The sequence below is a fragment of the Sapajus apella genome, unplaced genomic scaffold, assembly GCF_009761245.1.
Source record: "Sapajus apella isolate SASKATOON/1434 unplaced genomic scaffold, GSC_monkey_1.0 scaffold81, whole genome shotgun sequence".
Classification (NCBI taxonomy): domain Eukaryota; kingdom Metazoa; phylum Chordata; class Mammalia; order Primates; family Cebidae; genus Sapajus; species Sapajus apella.
In genome coordinates, this window is record NW_022437021.1 from 2,009,027 (window position 1) to 2,028,743 (window position 19,717).

Genomic DNA, 19,717 nt, shown 5'->3' on the forward strand with positions numbered 1-19,717 from the left:
TAAAGAGTGCTAATTTGTATTGATTATTTATGTGTATGCATATTGGGGAGTCAGATGACCAAAGATACAAGAGGAAGGTGTATCATAAGTTGAGATTGCTCAAAACCAAGGAGAGAAACCAAGGACTAAAAAACCTACAGAAGTCAGGTTTCCAGTTCAACTACAGGAAAAAGAAGGTAACTATCATAAATTTACTGTAGCAAAATTTACTAGTAGTCTTCAGGTACTATACCATTTTCATTTTAATATATATTTTTTCAACCCCAAACAGTTTCTGAAAATCTACCTGTCCCTTTTTGAATCCTGTAAGAATTTACCTTGTCAGCAAATTTATGGTAGCTGGGGAAATAAAACAAGGTCTGGGTAACAAATGAGGAAACAAATAGTTAAAATAAATACTTAGTTTACTAGTATTGTGGATGGAGTAGGATAAACATTTCCTTTTCTTTCATTAACTTCTAACTTCATATAAGTTATTTGTATGTGCCTCTGACTCATCTCTCTGAATACCTTCTCTCCCCACCAGAAACGACACTGATTTTTCGAAGGGTAAATGTTTAAGTCTTTAAATAATAAGACTAAAAGAAAAAGAAAAAAAAAAAAGAGTAAAGTGAGACATAAAGAAAATGAACTATTTATAGTAAAGGCCACAGAGAGAATCCAATGTAGTCCTCTTTAGCCTGGCTCTTACTACCTTTAATTTTGCTACCCAGATTTTAAGTAGAACCCAAAAGTTAACATTTTAAAGAAGAGGTACCCATGAATATACCTAGATATTGATTAAGGAAAAGTACTCTCTGGTGGAATTTATTTGAAATGCTACTACTACTCCTTTCACTCCTTAGAAATAAAGGAGTTTGGTCATTAATCCTATTTTACACTTTTAGAGTGGCAGTTATTAGCTGAAGTCATGTTCAAGGAATTAATAATTGAGTGCAAGGCAATCATTAAAAAATCTGGAGACAACAGATGCTGGAGAGGATGTGGAGAAATAAGAACACTTTTACACTGTTGGTGGGAGTGTAAATTAGTTCAACCATTGTGGAAGACAGCGTGGCGATTCCTTAAGGACCTAGAAATAGAAATTCCATTTGACCCAACAATCCCATTACTGGGTATATATCCAAAGGATTATAAATCATTCTACTATAAGGGCACATGCACACGAATGTTCACTGCAGCACTGTTTACAATAGCAAAGACCTGGAACCAACCCAAATACCCATCGATGATAGACTGGACAGGGAAAATGTGGTACATATACACCATGGAATATTATGCAGCCATCAAAAATGATAAGTTCGTGTCCTTTGTAGGGACATGGATGAACCTGGAAACCATCATTCTCAGCAAACTGACACAAGGGCAGAAAATCAAACGCCACATGTTCTCACTCACAGGCGGGCGTTGAACAATGAGAACACATGGACATAGGGAGGGGAGCACTACACACTGGGGTCTGTTGGGGGGGGAAATGGGGGCGGGTCGGGGGGGTGGGGAGGTGGGAAGAGATAGCATGGGGAGAAATGCCAGATATAGGTGAAGGGGAGGAAGGCAGCAAATCACACTGCCATGTGTGTACCTAAGCAACAATCTTGTATGTTCTTCACATGTACCCCAAAACCTAAAATGCAATTAAAAGTAAAAAAAATAAAAAAAGGAATAAACTTCAAAAAAAAATAATTGAGTGCAAATAACTGAGTTGCAGAAAATTATTATGTACTTGTATTAACAGAATAAAACAACTTCTGATACTATTATTAGCCCAGGCAATTCCTTTTTACAGCATTATTCTAGATGTGCTCTAAATACGCTCTATTACAAAACCAAAGGAAGGAAGTACCTCACTTTGTGCCTCTCTTACCTATGAAATCTAGCACTTAGTATATGCCTCTAACAAATAAAATTAACTACATTTTGCACAGTAAATACAGCCATTGAATGATAATATTTAGAGAAGGTATGACTTTTCATTTCCTATACCTGAATGAAGAATGAATACTCAGAAAATTCAGATCATTCAAGTACTTAAAAAGAACAGCTAAATATTTTCTAATTAGTAGTCTCTTTACTTTTTATGTGTCAGGGGAGAAAAAAAATAATTCCTTGATCACTTTAATTTCCTCTTTCTGATAAAATCTACATTTGTAGCTGCCCATTAAGAGTTCATTAGTTGTGATAATTGGAAGAAAGTCAACCTTATAAGCTCTTGTTTACACATAAAATGTGGAACATCACATAGATAAAAGCTATAATATAATTAGAAACACTGTATGTAGTACAAACACGTTTGATGCCTTATCTAGTTCATATTTGGATTGTATGCTCTACAATACAAAGCATACCACATACTCTGTCTCATTTGTTCCTTACAACAGCCCCGTGAGATACCAATCAAGTATTTTTTTTTCTCTTCTGAAGCTCAGAGAACTTGAGTAGCATGCCTTCATTTACATAACTAATTAATGAGCTACCATGATTATTCTAGTGTTTTGATTTCCAGGCGACTAGGCTATCCACTATGATTTAGCTAGTATTGATAAAGCTCCCGTTTTAAGATTTTAATGCCATTGCTGTTTGGTGTTTTTGGGTTATAAAATCATATATGATGTGACTAGTCCAGGAAACTCACTTCTCCAACAGGCTACATGTGAAATATTATCATTAATCTTCTGTATATGTTAGAGAACATAAAAATAAAAAGGATGACACATTGAAAACTATAGTGTAAATTATTTCCTGGATGATATATTTTTTTTGTCTGGTTAGATTAATAACAGCTTTAGCTACTCAGTGACAAAAAGACCCAAGGAAGAATCTCACTCCACTTTTGTAAACATGGTTCTTTTGCAATAGAATGCTGGCCCTGAAGACCTGGCATGGCACCCAATATCCATGACTGCAATAGGTACTCCATTAATGGGGGTTGAACGAATAAAGTGAGAGAAAATCAGAACAACTCATTATCAGGGTTTAATAGTGCAGAAAACTTACTCTCGGACTCCTGGCTCTATTACTATTCAGTAATTTGCCTGGTGCTTGTGTCAGACAACCCAAAAATGGCAATCTGGTGTATCCGCTTTAACATCAGCTGACTAGGTAAAAACTGCTTGAGTGCACACATGAAATTATATCTATTAAAGATGCTGTTAGCTGGAATCTAAAAAGCTGTGCCTTAAATCCATTACCCAAGTGGCCAACAACACATTGTATGCAATTAACAATTTTTGAAGGTCTGAAAGCAAATATCACAGAGCTACTTTATTGCAGTGATTCACGGATTATGAATCAGTAATTTACATTCCATCCTAAAATTTTTTTTTAACAGAACCAGAAAAATGGGATGGAGTTGAAAACTTTTTCCTTAATAGCACTTACATCAGAAGAAAGCTGGAAGGAATGCTGTCCATAAGAAGCACCTACCAAAGACACTGCATGTAATACGTCCCCCCTTAATAATATCAGAGGACATGTGTGTACACACGGAAGGAAAACGTACAAGATTTGTGCCGCTGGAAGTAACCAGAAGGGTGACTGAGCATCACATACTCTTTTTACAACATGTAATACAAAAATCATAATATTGCAACTCAAAAGAACCTTGGGATTCTGGTCTAAGCTTATTTTTCATGTAAGAAAACTGAGGCTCAAAGAAGGGCAATTTGTGTACTAACTTGTACCACACAGTTAATCTGTGGCAGAGACTGAATAGTGCATAGGCTTCAGAAGCCTATGCTCCTTCTGGAAGGTCACTCTCCAGTCTGGAAGTAAATTCCACATATTTCTGCCTTCTTTGGATCCTCTTTTTGGTCCTACTTTATGTTCCCAAACAAAAATACATGTCAAGGGCTAACTTTGCAAACTTGCAGAAGTATATAGTATCAGAGGAAACAAAAACCCCCAACACTGAGGGATTTTTTTTTTTTTTTTGGCTTTACATATATCCAAGAAATAAAATTCTTACAAACAGAAAAAGCTGTTAGTTTTATGAATGGCAGTGTGGCAGGGAAAATCAACTGGCTCAGTGTTTCTAAGTTATGTGCTGCTAGATATAAAGGCTTAGGTGGCCATGCTCTCTCATTGTCATTCATTTTCTACAGGTATTTTAGTCAATAATATCATACTGCTTTCATCAGCCCAAGACCTCAGTTCTTTCTTTCCCTCTTTTCTCTAGTGCCCCTCGTTCTGTTGTCCATAAGCATCAGTGGAAAACTTCCTTTTCCTCTTCTGCTTTCTTATCTATTTTTTTCAGACCCTCCAGTCTCTGAAATAGCCTACCTCTGACTCAATACAGCTAGAAATATAGAACAGGAGAAGACTCAGGTGAATCAGTAAATATGGACAGATAAATACACGGAAGATATGAAGTAGCTAATGACAGAGGAGTTTTGAGTGAGCGGGACTCCACTCTATACCTGCATTTTAAGACTATTTTCAATACTGCTTCAAATTGGATCCTTTAAAAGAATTTAATGGATTTGATGATTTTAGCAGCTGTTATGAAAAATGCTGTATGAAATTAGGATGTTATATATCATATTACACAGAGACCAGTTCCCTACAGTAATGGTGTGAGTCATGCAGTTTTTTCACTAGATTGACGTTATTTTTGACGTAAATGGAATGCTGCCCATGGATCAGATATAGGCGGCAAGGGAGCTACGGGAATGGAGCAGCATAACAATGGGGTCTGCTCCGCACAGTTATGTGCACTAATCCGCTCAGAAACCGCCATATCTCATGCCATCACACTGCCTCGCCTGTGCTATTATCAACAGAGGTGCGGAGCATCATGAGGCACTTGGTGGCATTTTAAATCTTGAACAGTATCTGCCTATCATTTGCAGTCACTGCAAGTTCATAAAAAGGGAGCCCGCTTGGATTTGGGTTAATAGATATTGCCTTCAGGAGGTAGGTTTATATATCTCAGAGAGGAACTGTAAAACAGTTACCATGAGAGTAGACCTGGAGTTGTTCCTTGAATAGAATTCAGAACAAGCGGCTTTCCCATTAAATTGGGCAATTTATCTAACCTCTGTCCCTTAGGATCCTCAATGGCACAACAGTCGTAATAACAAAACATAATGACTATATTGCCATGAAGATTATATGCATTAATAGATATAAAGGTGCTTAGAAGAGTGGTACATAATAAGCACTCAAAAATATCTTTATAAAGAGATTAGCAAGATATTAAGTGGGTAAAGCAAGTTGCAGAACAACATGTACACTCATTTAAAACATTAAGTAAACATTAACACAAAATACATTTTATAGTGGTAAACATATGCATATAGTTGCATAGAAAAACTGGAAAGATATACTTCCTACTAATACTAGTGGTTACTTCTAAAGAAGGTGTTAGATTAGGGGATGTTGGTCAAAGGGTATTTTAATCTTATTTGTAATGTTAAAAAATTTGGTATTATATTTTGCAATTGATTACATTTATGTATTACTTGTGGAGTTAAAATAAAAATAGAAAAAAACATATATTTAATAATTTTCTCTTAAATATATGGTGCCCTAGGACTCAGTTTCTCCACATGTTGATATAGCGCAGGGAACTTTGTTAAAATCTGCATGACTATTAGCCCTCTCCATGTGAGAAGGCTGTGCTCTTTCATTACATGTGTGGTGGTTGTTTGCCTGACTTGCTACCCTACTAATTGCCAGGAAATTTGGCCTAAGGCCTATGGCTTAGCTTTTAGTTATTACTTCATTTTAGTATTCTATGAGGAAGATGTACTGAATTAGACATGGTTATGGAGGAAGTGTATCTTTCAATAATTCCAGAATAAGCAGAAGATTACTGCTATTTTCTAATCTTCTAACTTGGCCTGAGCTTATTGTTTTATGAACTATACACTTAATTTGCTAATCATTGGAAGAATATTAAGAAATTCCTTTTTTAGGTTTTTTGTCAATACATGTAATCTCAAAACTATCTGTATAGCCTTTGAAACGTAAGTTGGTTATATGTTTTGGTGTAGTGCTTCTCTAGTACAATCTGACATCTAACATAGTCTTCTTCAGTTTATGATCAGCCTACACTCCTGTTTTCAGTGGGTGGAGAGGTTTAAATTCTGTTATCCACATATCAAAAACAACTCTTCCGTAACACTGCTAGACCACCTGGAAAGGTAGTGACTATTAGCCAGAAAAAACCATAGGAAATGTCCTAACTGCTATCAAATATCATTTGAAACACTTGTAAAAGTTGCTTGATTCTAGACAATGAAAGGATATGGAATTTGGATTTGGACCACAGGGAAAGGCATTTAAATATCTCAGGGTTCTTTCAGTGTCAGATGTTTTTAGATTCTGATAGAAAAGAGATCTGCATAACCTAAAAGCCAGGGAAATAGAAAAATCTAATCAAATGACAAACTGGTTGGGGACTGCAGGCATCTAAGAGTAGAACTATGACATCACGTGCATAACTTGGGTCACAGAAGGTAGGATATGTGAATGTCCTCTTCTTGACATTGACATTGTAGTGACTTTGATATGGCAACAATAAAAGAGATCCTGTGTTTTCATTCAGGGTTGCCTATAATCTAATCAGATAATCAAAATCTCTGGGTATTAGGTAACCCCAAACATGCTAAGTAGGTACCCTCCCATTACATATTGTGACACAACAGCATTAATTAATATAGGAAGAATTCAGATCGTGCGCCTCTTATAGAAAGTAAACTCAGTTACCGAAGATGATAGTTATTTTCCTAAAAAGGAAACTATTTTTTAATCACAGAAAGATTTTGTTATATAAAGCATTAGAAAATATAAGAAAACTTAAGGTTTACAATCCTTGGAAGTGTAATATAATAGATGTGTAAGAATTTTTAAATACTTGCAAAGACTGTCAGTTTCCCAGTAATAGTACTTAACAGAAAATGGAATATTACAAATTTGTAAATGTATTGTTAAATGTTTACAGGCGTTTCATTAGTTAAGCTTGGAAATAGTTAATAAAGTTTGTAAATAAACTAAATATTAAAAATCCCTTAATGATTTTCACAAATTAAAAAATTTAAAGAATTAGGTTTTGGATAATGTAACTTGAATAAATCAAACATTAACTTAAAACCAAAAATTAATACCCGAATGACTTTTTCAATGTTCAAAAATACCCTCAGTGTCATCAAAAACTCACAAGCAACAGTCTTTTTTGGTGTACCTGTGTTCTAATGTCTCTTTGGTTTCCTTGTAAGTAAATTTATTTCCTCTAGGTCTTAGACATGATTACTGTATAGTATTAAAACAGAATTATTTTGTGTCTACCTAAAGGAATTCAGTCATACCTGACTGACCTTGATACTCGAACTACTGAAATAATATGGTTGGCATAATTTTCAGAACCATACACAGAGCAGAATTTTCTGGTACTAAATAACTGTTCAACTGTTCAGCTTTAACTTTACAGATGCTTCAACCTCTGTGACTGGTCATGTTTTCCTCTTGGCTGTTAGGCACCTTACGTGAACACTGTGGCCCCCTTAAAAACTATACAGGAGCCCAGGTCAACATGTTATATACAAATCACACTGGGTAGTGTCTTCCCCTTCATGCTTTTAAATCCCTCTACCCGATTTTCCAGCCTAGTCAATTTTATCTTAGCATAACTATATTTAATCTAGAATTAAAATTTCATGCTGAACCAGACCATATGTCTAAATGTAAGAAATAATTTGGAATGCAGCAGTGTTCTGAAGCTTCCTTGAAAATAAATTACCCACATTTAGGTTAAAATGATCTTTACTTATAAAAGATCATAATCTTTCTTGATCTATTAAAGGCCAATAAAATTCAAAAGCCAAAATAAAGTAGCCCACTTTTCCTAAAATGAACAGAAAATTACTAAGTTAAAGTTCATTCTGACAAAGTAACATTGTGTTTAGTCTTAAAGCAACTTTAGATATCCTTTTTTTTGAGTCAGAGTCTCACTTTGTCCCAGGCTGGAATGCAGGGGCACCATCTTGGCTCATGGGAACCTCCGCCTCCTGGGTTCAGGTGATTCTCCCACCTTAGCCTCCCGAGTAGCTGGGATTACAGGTGCCCACCACCAGGCCCAGCTAATTTTTGTATTTTTAGTAGAGATGGGGTTCTCCATGTTGGCCAAGCTGGTCTTGAACTCTTGATCTCAGGTGATCCATCCACCTTAGCCTCCCAAAGTGCTGGGAAGACAGGTGTGAGCCATAGCACCTGGCCTAGTTATCTTCCTGTATTATTTTATACCTCAGTATCACTGAAGGGTCTGGTGGACTCTATGAACTTACGAAGATGCAGTAAGAAATATGAATGAAGCACAGCTGTCAATCTGCAACCGAATACCTCCTTTTGAATGTCTCATTAATTTGGCAACAAAAGTTTTAATCATTTATAAGTAGGCAGATTCAAAACTCACACAAAACTAGACAGGCAATTTAGGTGCTTTGCTTTTTAAGTAAGAGGACAGATTTTGGACTTAATGTTATGCTAGAAAATAATCAATAAATATTGATTTTTCATTCATTTGGCTTGTTCATTAAAAATTCCCGTAGTGATTTACCAGGAATGTTCACCCTTTAATTAGTGCAATTCACTATTTCATGGTCAAAATTATTTATTGGGGATTAAACAAAATTGAAAACAGTTTTCCAGGAAAAATGAAAATTGTGAAAGTTTACCAAATTATATCTGTATGCATAATTTTTTTTTTTTTTTAAAAAGGGCTGAATCTACTCTAGAATTCCCCAGGCTCCAATGTAGAACTAAACAATGTGACAGCATGAAATAATTACCTCATTGTTCTGTATTTAATGCTCTTGTATGAGATTCTCCTGATAATGTAGTGCAAACATTCACTTTTCTTTTAATGAATTTCCATTTAATAAATTCTGGCTTTAATCATGCCTTTTACCTCATTTTAAAATTCTAGGTTCCAATGCTAAAGGAGAATGCTTAATGTACTCTCAAACTCTATCAGGAAATAAATCAGATGTGGTGGTAGGGGTCTGGCCTGGCCTCAAATCCACAGGTATCTGAAAAGAGCTGCTAATTTTGAGGGCTCGAGAGAAAGGCAAAAAGGACAAAGAAAATGATTTATTGGAGGGTACAGTGACCACAGGAATATCCTCATGGATATAAATGGCTTTTATTTTCTTATTAAGGCTTAAACTAATACATATTTTTTAGCCTAAAAAAATCTTTTGTGATTTTCTTATTCTTACCTTTTAATTATTTTAAAGTTTCTATTCTAAAATATTTATATAATAACATATATCACATGTCATACGAAAAAAGAAAAAAAAAAAAAGACAACCATGTATCGCCATTAAGCCTAAACTATAAAATTATTCGTTTTGAAGCCTTCTCTGTTCTGTATTTCTAGTTGTAACTTCTGCTTTTCCTTCTAGTTATTCCATAGATTTATCCCTACAGAATATACAGATTAGTCTTTTTTTGCTTTTAAATTTCAGGTGCATGTTAGTGAATTGTATATAATATTTTGCAAATTGTTTTTTAGTTGGTTTGTTTGCTCAACATTATGCTGAAAGATTGACTAAAATTAATTAACTTTTTACTGCAGCTATACAAACAATACTAACTGGAATGTTTCTGAATATGCCTTTTGGTACCAAGAGTTTCTGGAGGATATATATACACATCGAAGTAAATTTGTTGGGCCATAGGATTTTCACATCTTCTATATTTTTTTTTTTTTTTTTTTTGAGATGGAGTTTCGCTCTTGTTACCCAGGCTGGAGTGCAATGGCGCGATCTCGGCTCACTGCAACGTCTGCCTCCCGGGTTCAGGCAATTCTCCTGCCCCAGCCTCCTGAGTCGCTGGGATTACAGGCACGCACCACCATGCCCAGCTAATTTTTTGTATTTTTAGTAGAGACGGGGTTTCACCATGTTGACCAGGATGGTCTCGATCTCTTGACCTCGTGATCCACCCGCCTCGGCCTCCCACAGTGCTGGGATTACAGGCTTGAGCCACTGCGCCTGGCCCACATCTTCTATTTTAATGGACAATGCCAAATTATTTTAACAAAACAGTTTTATAAATTTTCCTTTTCGTTCATGTGCTGGCTATCACATTTTACTGTGAAACTTTCTTTGCCAATTGTTTCATTTTTGCTAGTGAAGTTGAACGTCTATGTTTATTAATGTTTGGGTTTCTCCTTCTGTGAACTTCTTGGGTTTTGTCCATTTTTCTACCATGTTGGTTGTGTTTTTCTTATAATTTATGTGAGTTCTTAATTTATTATAGACAACAATTTTTTTCTTAGTTATATGTGCTATAAATATCCTCCCTCAATTTTTGGCTTCTCTTTCCATGTACTTTATAATGTCTTATAATGATCAGATTTTCTTAACATTGCTGTGGTCAAATTTATCAAACCTTTTTATGATTTGGAATTTTTATGTCTTAAGAAATCATATGAAATCCTACATTTTCTTCTAAGAGTGTTAAGTATTGTCTTTCAAATTTGAGACAGTAATCCATTTGGAACTTATTTCATGAATAATGTGAAGAGGAGTCCAATTCATTTTTATCCATATAGATAGCAACATTTATTAGTCCATCCTTTACTCACAGAACTATAGTGTCTGCTCTGTAATTTTCTCAAGTTGACATAAATGTGTCAGTCTGCTTCTGGACTCCATATTCTTCATACTAGTCCACTTGACCATTGCTGAGACTATGCCACATGGTCTTAATCACTTTTACTTCATAATGAATCTCAGTATCTATAAGAACAAGTTCCTACCTTGTTCCTCCTCAGGAGAATCTTCATTATTCTGGGCCAAGCTATTTATCCATACCCATTTTAGAAACAACTCACCAAATTCTAAAGAAGTTAAAAGCCCTGTTGGAATTCTAATTGAAATTGCATGGGATTAATACAATAATTTGGCATAAAAGCATTTTTATAATATTGAGGCTTCCTTTCTCTTTCAATTTACATAAGTCTTCTTTCATGCCTTTCCATGGGTCTTGAGCATCTTTTGTTAAATTCATCATTGAATATCTTATAGATAGGTTTTGCTATTGTAAATGGTATATTTTAGAAAATTACATTTTGTTTGTTGGAACTGACTGATGTCTGATTCTTCTTACAGCCATCTACTCTGTTAAACACTTATAAAGTCTAATAATCAGTATATTGAATTTTTTAACGTATTCAATTTCATTATCCATGAATAATGACAATTCTGATTGTTTCTTTCCATTCCTTAAATCTTTGATTTCTTTTGCTTATCTGGTAGTACTCGCTAGGACCTCTAGGACAACACTGAATAGAAGTAGTAGTAACACACTTAGTGATGAAATATTAAAAACATTCTTAATTTTAAAGGAAATTCTTGAATTTAACATTTTACCACTCGATATTTGACAGAGAATTGGTTAGCCTCACAATATCAAGTTATGGAAGTTCCTCCATATTTTTAGTTTGATAAAACATTTAAACTGGAGAAGGTATTAAACTTCATTAAATGTTTGCCTGTATCCACTGAAATAATTATATCCATTTTTCCTCTAGTCAATGTGTTAAATATACGAGGAGGTTCTCTAATGCTAAAATAATTTTGTGTTGTTTAGACTCAAATTAGTCATATTATCTGGATTCAGTTTGCTAATATTAACTTAGGATATTTAATAGCTTTCAGTGTAACTTTTTTTTTTTTAAGACAGGATCTTGCTCTATCACCCAGGATGGAGGGCAGCTGTGTGATTAAAATTCACTGCAGCCTGGAACTCCTGGGCTCAAAAGATATTCTTACCTCAGTCTCCCAGTTAGCTAAAACTAACAGGCGCATGCTTACCATGCCCAGCTAACTTTAAAAAAAAGTTTTTATAGATGAGGTTCTCACTATGTTGCCCAGGCTGATCTTGAGGTCCTGACCTCAAGTGATCCTCTTGCCTCAGCTCCCTGAGTCATGGGGTTACAGAAATAAGTCACCATGTCTGCTCCTCAGTAGAACCCTTTTCTCCCTCAATGATTCACATTGAGTTTTGAGCTTGTTCTTCTTAGATCATTTAAAAAAAAAATACTTCCTTTAGAAATTTACTTGAGAGCCCATAGGTGGAAAATGTTCAATTTTTGTTTATCTAAAATGTATTTCTTATTTAAAAAAAATACTTTTGGTAAATATACAGGTTGTAGTTATTTTCTCTCAGTAATTTGAGGATATTGCTCCACTGTCTTCTGGCTTCCATTTTCCCACTGTCAGGTTTCAGTATAATCTTTTCCAATGGATATTTTACTCTCTGGACACTTTCAGAATCCTTTCTTTGTCTTTGGTGTTTCATTATAATGTACCTACGTATAGATTTATTTGTATTTATCCCACTTTGAATTTCTTAGGCTTTTAAATTATTTGCCCTTTGACCCAGTAATCCTACTTCTAGAAATCTATCTCAAAGATATAACAGGAAAATAAAATTATTTATATATAAGGTGGTTGATTGTAGCACTGTTTATAAATAGTAACCTATTGTTAGTTGAAAGCAATTAAAACTTTCTTAACTTTATTGTTAGTTGGAAGCAACTAAAGCTTTCTTAACTTGTGGAGAGACATTTCCCATTTCAACACTTTTGCTGGTTATAAATAACTTAAGATTGGTGCTAACTATAAAGTTTCAAAGCAGACACAGACCTTATCCATTAGGTACTGGATTTGATACGGTTTTTCTTGGTGGTCAAATATATCTCAGAGAGGTTATAAGATGCCATGAGAAAGAGCGGAAGTGACCATTTGGAATTTTACACAACTTATAGGGTAGTACAAAATTCTCAGTGCCTTGAAAAAAAAGTTACAATAAAACATTAAAGAAGTAGCTAAGTCTGGTATTGTTAGAGGAGATGCTGTAGCACAGTTGCCTGAGACACTCTGCTGAGTGGAGGAGGTCCTAATCCTGCCTTGTAGGCTCTCAGGTTCTTTCAGAAACCAGGATTTGTCCTGATTGGTTCCTTGTTGCGTTGCATTATTACATAGAGCTTACAGAAAATGCAAGTTGAATAAAGCAGTTAAAGATCCCTTTCAGTCTCTAGAGCTATTTATAAACCATTGTAAAAGGGGAGCTAAAATGCTTAGTATAGTGTTTATTGTTAGTAATGCTGCAATGATGGTAAACACTAAGCTCTTTCTATGTGCTGGGTACTGCACAAAGTAGTTAACTAACATGGACTTATTTCATTCTATAATCCTTTTAATCCTATCAGTGCTATAACTTTTACAGTTTTATAATTATTCTACCTTTCTAAGGCCAGAGAAATTAAATAATTTGTTTGTAGTCACACAGTTAAGGGGTGGAATAGTTAATATTTAAATACAGGTTTGCCTAACTCCCAATCTCAAAGTTATTTCCTACTCTGCTACTACTGCTGAACAATGTATGAGCGATCTCATTTTTTGAAAAGAGGAATTTTAGAACTGTTAAATTGTCAGTTTATCCAGATTGTATATCAGCTACTTGCTTTATCAATTACATCTTGGAATTCCTAAGGGTAGCCTTTACATGGTAACAGGTAGATTTCAGATAAAACCATTATCACACCAACCAGATAAGAAAGCTATCAGGACCAAAAATATACTAAGGGCTGAGACGTGTTCCTCTAAAATTCATATGTGGAAGTCCTGATCCCCAATACCTCAGACTATGACTATTGGGAGACGGGATCTTTAAAGATGTAATTAAGGTCATTAGGATGTCCCTTATAAGAAGAAATCTGGACACAGAGAAGACAGAGGTTACTTGAAATCTCTTTAGGAGAATCAACTATAAGAAGAGTTGCATAAACTCAATGAAGAACCTGCACTATACGCTTAACCCAAGAGTAAAGTCAACTGGAATACTAAAACAAATGAACATTAACCACCCTTCCATATGCACTTAAGTGTAAACCTGCTTCTTCTTAAAGTGTTTATTATTTGACATCATATTTAATGGGTCAAAGGTACATTCTTTTATAAGGAGATAAGATTTCATTTTCTCTTACTAGCAGTGGCTTATACAGTCAACTAATTACTGACTAAAAGTGACCTACAGATCAAATACTTTAAAATTGATGATCATTTTGTTTTTTTGGCAGGAATTCTCAAAGTTTTAATTTATTTATAAATAATGTTTTTATATGTTTCGTCACTTCATTGGTGGCACATACATTTCCAAGATGGTTTATTTCTGTGGGTACAGCAAGAAGTAGTATTATTTAAAGCAAGTCACATTCTAGGATGAGATTTTATTTGAGCTGATGTGGGTTTTCATTGATATTTACCTTAATTTTTTTCACTGTGAAATTGTTTTGACCCTTCTTGAAATTTTATTTTCCCATTTGTCTTCATAAACAAGTAGTTGTATTTATTTTTTTAATGAAAAGAAACCTGGCCAGTCAATGGGTGTTATCAGTGGAAGAAGAGAAATGTCTCTCTGTTCTGAAACACAACTATGTAAACCGCTTAAATCTCATAATAATGGATTAACCCTATCTCCAATTAAATTGTTTGTTAAGATATACAGAATCTGTACTCCATTAATTACAGAGAAACCATATTCAAGGTATTTTCCAGGAAGTATAACCTGTAGCTCATTGTCATTCAATCTTTATAAAAAGTTCATTTAGGAACTATAACATTTGAATGGGAGACATCTTAATGAATACTTAGCCTGTACTTTCCTGCAAATCTCTTTTTTCTTTTTATTTATTTATTTATTTATTTATTTTGAGACAGACTCTTCGCTCTGTCACCCAGACTAGAGAGCAATGGCCCAATCTCAGCTCACTGCAATCTCTGCTCCTGGGTTCAAGCGATTCTCCTGCCTCAGCCTCTCGAGTAGCTGGGATTACAGGCATCTGCCACCAAGTCTGCTGAATTTTGTATTTTTAGTAGAGGCAGGCTTTCATCATGTTGGCCAGGCTGGTCTTGAACACCTGACCTCAAGTGATCCACCCACCTTGGCCTCCCAAAGTGTTGGCATTACAGGCATGAGCGACTGCACCCAGCCTCTCCTGCAAATATTATAATTTATAAATTATATCTGTAGGCATCCACTAAAAGAAGAATAAAAGCTAATATAGAGAAAAATGAAATAAGAAGAAAACACTTGACTAATCCAAAAGAAGGCAAGAAAACATAAAAGAACAAATAGGAAACAAATAGTAAGATGTTAGAGTTAAACTCTACATGTTAGTAAATAAGTAGCAACTTTTAAAATGCATTTAAAAATAGACTGTAATAAAAAACAAACAACTACATACTGCTTACAAGAAATACAGAAAGGTTGAAAGCAAAAGGATAAAAAAAGAATGCAATGCAAACACTAATCAAAAGATAGATGATACAGCTCTCTAAATATTGGATATAGTATAATAAGGTGAAATACTAGGAATAAAGAAGAATACTTCCTAATGATCAAAGGACAATCTACCAGAAAGACTGAACAATTCTAAATTGAATATACCTATTAACATCACATTAAAACACATAAACAAAAACTGACACAGTCAGAAGAAATAGATAAATCCACAATTACAATGTGAAATTTTTTACACATCTCTTTCAGTAATATGTTCTAGAAGCTTTGAACAATATAATTTAAAAATTGGGGCCGGGTGCAGTGGCTCATGCCTGTAATGCCAACACTTTGGGAGGATGAGGCAGGTGGATAACCTGAGGTGAGGCATTAGATACCAGACTGGCCAACATGGTGAAACCCCATCTCTACTAAAAATACAAAGAAAATTAGTGGGGTGTGGTGGCCAACACCTGTAATTTCAAATATTCAGGAGGCTGAGGCAGGAGAATTGCTTGAACCCAGGAGGTGGAAGTTGCAGTGAACTGAGATTGTGCCATTGCACTCCAGCCTGGGCAACAAAACTCTGTCTCAAAAAAAAAAAAAAAAATTGACCTGCCAAACATGATAGACTATTTTTTTTTTTTTTTTTTAAGATGGAGTCTTGCTCTTGTGGCCTAGGCTGCAGCGTGTGCAATGACACGATTTCAGCTCACTGAAACCTCCGCCTCCCAGGCTCAAACAATTCTTCTGCCTCTGCCTCCCGAGTAGCTGGGATTACAGGCACCCACCACCACCCCTGGCTAATTTTTTTGTATTTTTAGTAAAGATGGGGTTTCATCATGTTGACCAGCCTGGTCTTGAACTCCTGACTTCAGTTGATCAACCCACCTCAGCCTCCCAAAGTGCTGGCATTACAGGCATGAGGCACTGTGTCCACCCATGACAGACTTTTCTACCTTAACACCAAGCTAGATCAACAGTACCACGATATCTTATCCATCCCCCCTCCTCAGTAGTTTTATTCTTTTTACTGAACACTACATTATATATTTGTGTGATGTCATTAGCCAACACTGAGGGTCACTGTGTGAAAATATCCTAATACAAGTATTAGTGGATCTCCTTTAAGGATGTTATCAATATCAATAGCACCGTTTGCCACAAATCATGCATTATTTTACTTGTTACCAGTAATGGTATTTTCCTTGAGCAGATAGTTTGTTTTTATTGTATGAATACTGTGAATAATATAATTGACAAGGGTTTCCTTTTCCTTCTGGCAACTAGAAAGCCTAGAGCCAAATTGACAGTCCAACCTTATAAAAAGTGAATTGTGGTATATTTGGTTGCAGCATCATTTCTGGTTCCACTCTTTTCTTCTCTTTATCTTGCCAGTTTCAATTCCCCTATCCAGTCACATAATGTGCCTCTCCAAGTTACTTCTAGACAGTACATGAATAAATGAATTATAAGAATTTAAAAACACATAGGTAGTGGAAACGGCAGATACTCCAAATGGCAGTTTGTTATTTTCTCTTCTTCCTGATAAAGACCCTATTTATTAAATCTGAGTAAATTTCAGAGGAGTAAATTCAGAGAAAGCAGATTCCATGTAAAACAATAATGCTAACAACTGGGTTACAAGAAGCAAATACCAAGTAGATGGGGCCTGATGACCAGAGAACTGGCTGGCTTCAATATGTAAGCTGACTCAGAGTTCCACTTACATGTCTACAAGTTCTGGGTTTGGGATCAAGGAGGTTGGGTTTAGGGTACAGGAGCAGACTATCACCTTGGGTATCTATTTTTGGAGAATCTGCGGTCTTACTGCAACAGCCAAACCATTTTGTGGAAAAAGACTAAGAGAGAGGAGAGGGAATAAAAGAGATTATTTTCATATCTTTACGCTCCTTCCTCCAAGATAGTTTAAAGTTAGCTGGGAAGTACCTAAGAAATATTCCTATTTTTAAGGACATCCAAGATTGAGTAATTAATTTCAGCCACAATCTATTCTGAAAGTCTAGACTTTCCTATGGTCTTACAGGAAAGATTAGAACTTTCCTATAATCTTTTATAATCCTACCTGTAATCTTGCAATTTAAGTCTTTTTCTTCTTGCTCAGTTCTCAGCGCTGAGGAACAGTAAGTAACAAGAAAACAAAGTATAAAACGCTTCATATAATCCTCCTTGTTCACACTTTTGGGAAGATAACACGCAGTATTGCCTAACCCATAGTCCACTTACTGAGTAGGCAGGTGTGAGAATGAAGCAGCACTCGGTAGCAATATTCAAACTTCACAGAAATCCTTGAATTATATTTACAAACCTAAACTGTGAATGAGTCACTGTGCTTACAAAATTACATACAAACCCTTCTGTAGTCAAAGCCCACTTTTACTCCAAGAGCACACTATGCCATTTCAAATGGCACTACCTTTTTAACATAAAAACTATGAATAGAAAAAAATGCTAATTTTATTTATTTTTTCTTTGAATTCCCTCTTGTCTTTTAAGATGCTTACATAGCACCTTAAGTTCTATTTATTTGTCTCCTACCAAACTTTTCCTCTTTCACCCTTGATCCCACAAATCATATACCTTGCAGGATAATCAGCAGGCCCTAGTCTTCCTTTTTGCCTAGTAGCCACTCTTCCTCTTACAAGTCAGTGTGCCACCTAAATCCTGCCTGGAAGCAGGTTTTCAGTATTCAAAACAATTTTTAAATGATATCATACTTACTCCTGACCTCTCATTGTAGAATAGTCAGAATGTGCCTTCATAGGTAACTTCTACCTACTGGCCCTAGTGTTTCTTTCAGTATCTCTATGGAATTATGCATAATCCTTCTTTAACGAATCAGCCTAAAAAATATTTGAAGCTGCAAACAGTATCAACATTAGGATTGGAATATCTAGAAACTCAGAATGTGTTGCTTCTGTGACTTTACTACGAAATCCAATATTACAGGCTTTTAGCTTACCAAGGTCTCTCTAACATACCCAATCTCTGTTTTTACCCTAATTCTGGCATTATTTAGGCACTAAGAAATGACAAGCATGAAACATAGTAGTAGGGCATCATCATCATTTTTCCTCTTCTGGAACACAAGGAAAATACTTAACGAGCACACTGGTATAAACTAGAATGGATCTGGGGTTTGTTATGACTCTTGGTGAAAAAAAATTGTTAAATCTGCTTTATGTAATCATGATAAAGAAAGTGTTGGAATATATTAAATAACAAATTTGTATCAGTGATTGTTAGCAAAATTTTAATGATACTTGAGCTGGCTTAGGTTTTAGAGAGAAACATACAAATGGCAGTCAAACATAATTCTAAATTTGTGCTAGATTTCTATATGGTTTAAAAATTATTGAGAATCACATAATTCATTAATTCTTAGTTCCCTGTTTTGGATGAGCATGAGTACACATGAAGAAATAGCTGCTCAGAGGCTCTTCCTTTCTTCCTCCTCCTCTTGTCTTCCTTTTCTTTTACTATTTCATTCTGACCATATTCATTGACCTCCACCTGATCATTCTTCTGCTTCATGAGCTGCCTCAGTGCCTAAAAACATGCTAAACCACTCATCCTACCACTCCAGTGCCTGAAAAGCAAATCAGAATGGGATAGTCTGCACAAAGTGGGAAGGATAACACTTGCGTCTAATGGGCAAGAACTTTGGTATCCTCTCCTGGTACAAAACGGTGGTGGTGGATCTTTAAATGTGGAACGGTCTATGTTAGGTCTGCAGCCTTACTCCCCTTTCTAAACCTCTAGTATTTCAGTGTTCCCTAGCAACAGAAGCAAAGGATCAATTTAGAAAAGTGCTTTCCAGAGCACTCCTATCTAGCTACTGACCAAGCTGTTTTAGTTTATGTGATCAAGTAATTGAAATTCAGAGAGATTTATCACTGACTGTCCTCACAGCAAAACTGGAAGAGCACTTTGTATGTATGCTACTAATGTCTGAGATGACTGATTCTACCTCTACTGCACAAGCACGGATTGGTTTCAGTAAGAATTAGCAGTCTCCACATCTCACTGTGAACCGACAGTGTTGCTAGGGAAACTGATAATTATGTGGCAAAATGGAGGGTGTAGAATAGAAAAAGAGTTCAGAAAAAATGTAAGGTTTTGATCCAAATCAGCATGTTAATAGTATAGTGTGTTGATCTTCTGTAGTCATACAATTTAATAAATACCATTAATTATATGTTTGACAAGATACAGATTTCTAAACTGAAAGAAATGAAAAGAAATGAAAAGCTACTGGATACTGCTCATACTTTGTGTATGCCACAGCAGGAATGTGTATTTATTACATATAAACTATAATTTTTTTAAAATTAAAATATTCAAAAAAGTAAAAAATTTGGTTTGAGTCCTAATGTTTTTCTTTAGATATCAATCTTATAGTGTT

General features: G+C 35.2%; 1 protein-coding gene across 17 annotated transcripts in view; it reads right to left on the reverse strand.

The window, feature by feature from the left end:
• Positions 1-19,717, reverse strand: part of PPP1R9A (protein phosphatase 1 regulatory subunit 9A) — a 344,292-nt gene that overhangs the window by 24,969 nt on the left and 299,606 nt on the right. The gene's annotated exons all lie outside the window — the stretch shown is intronic.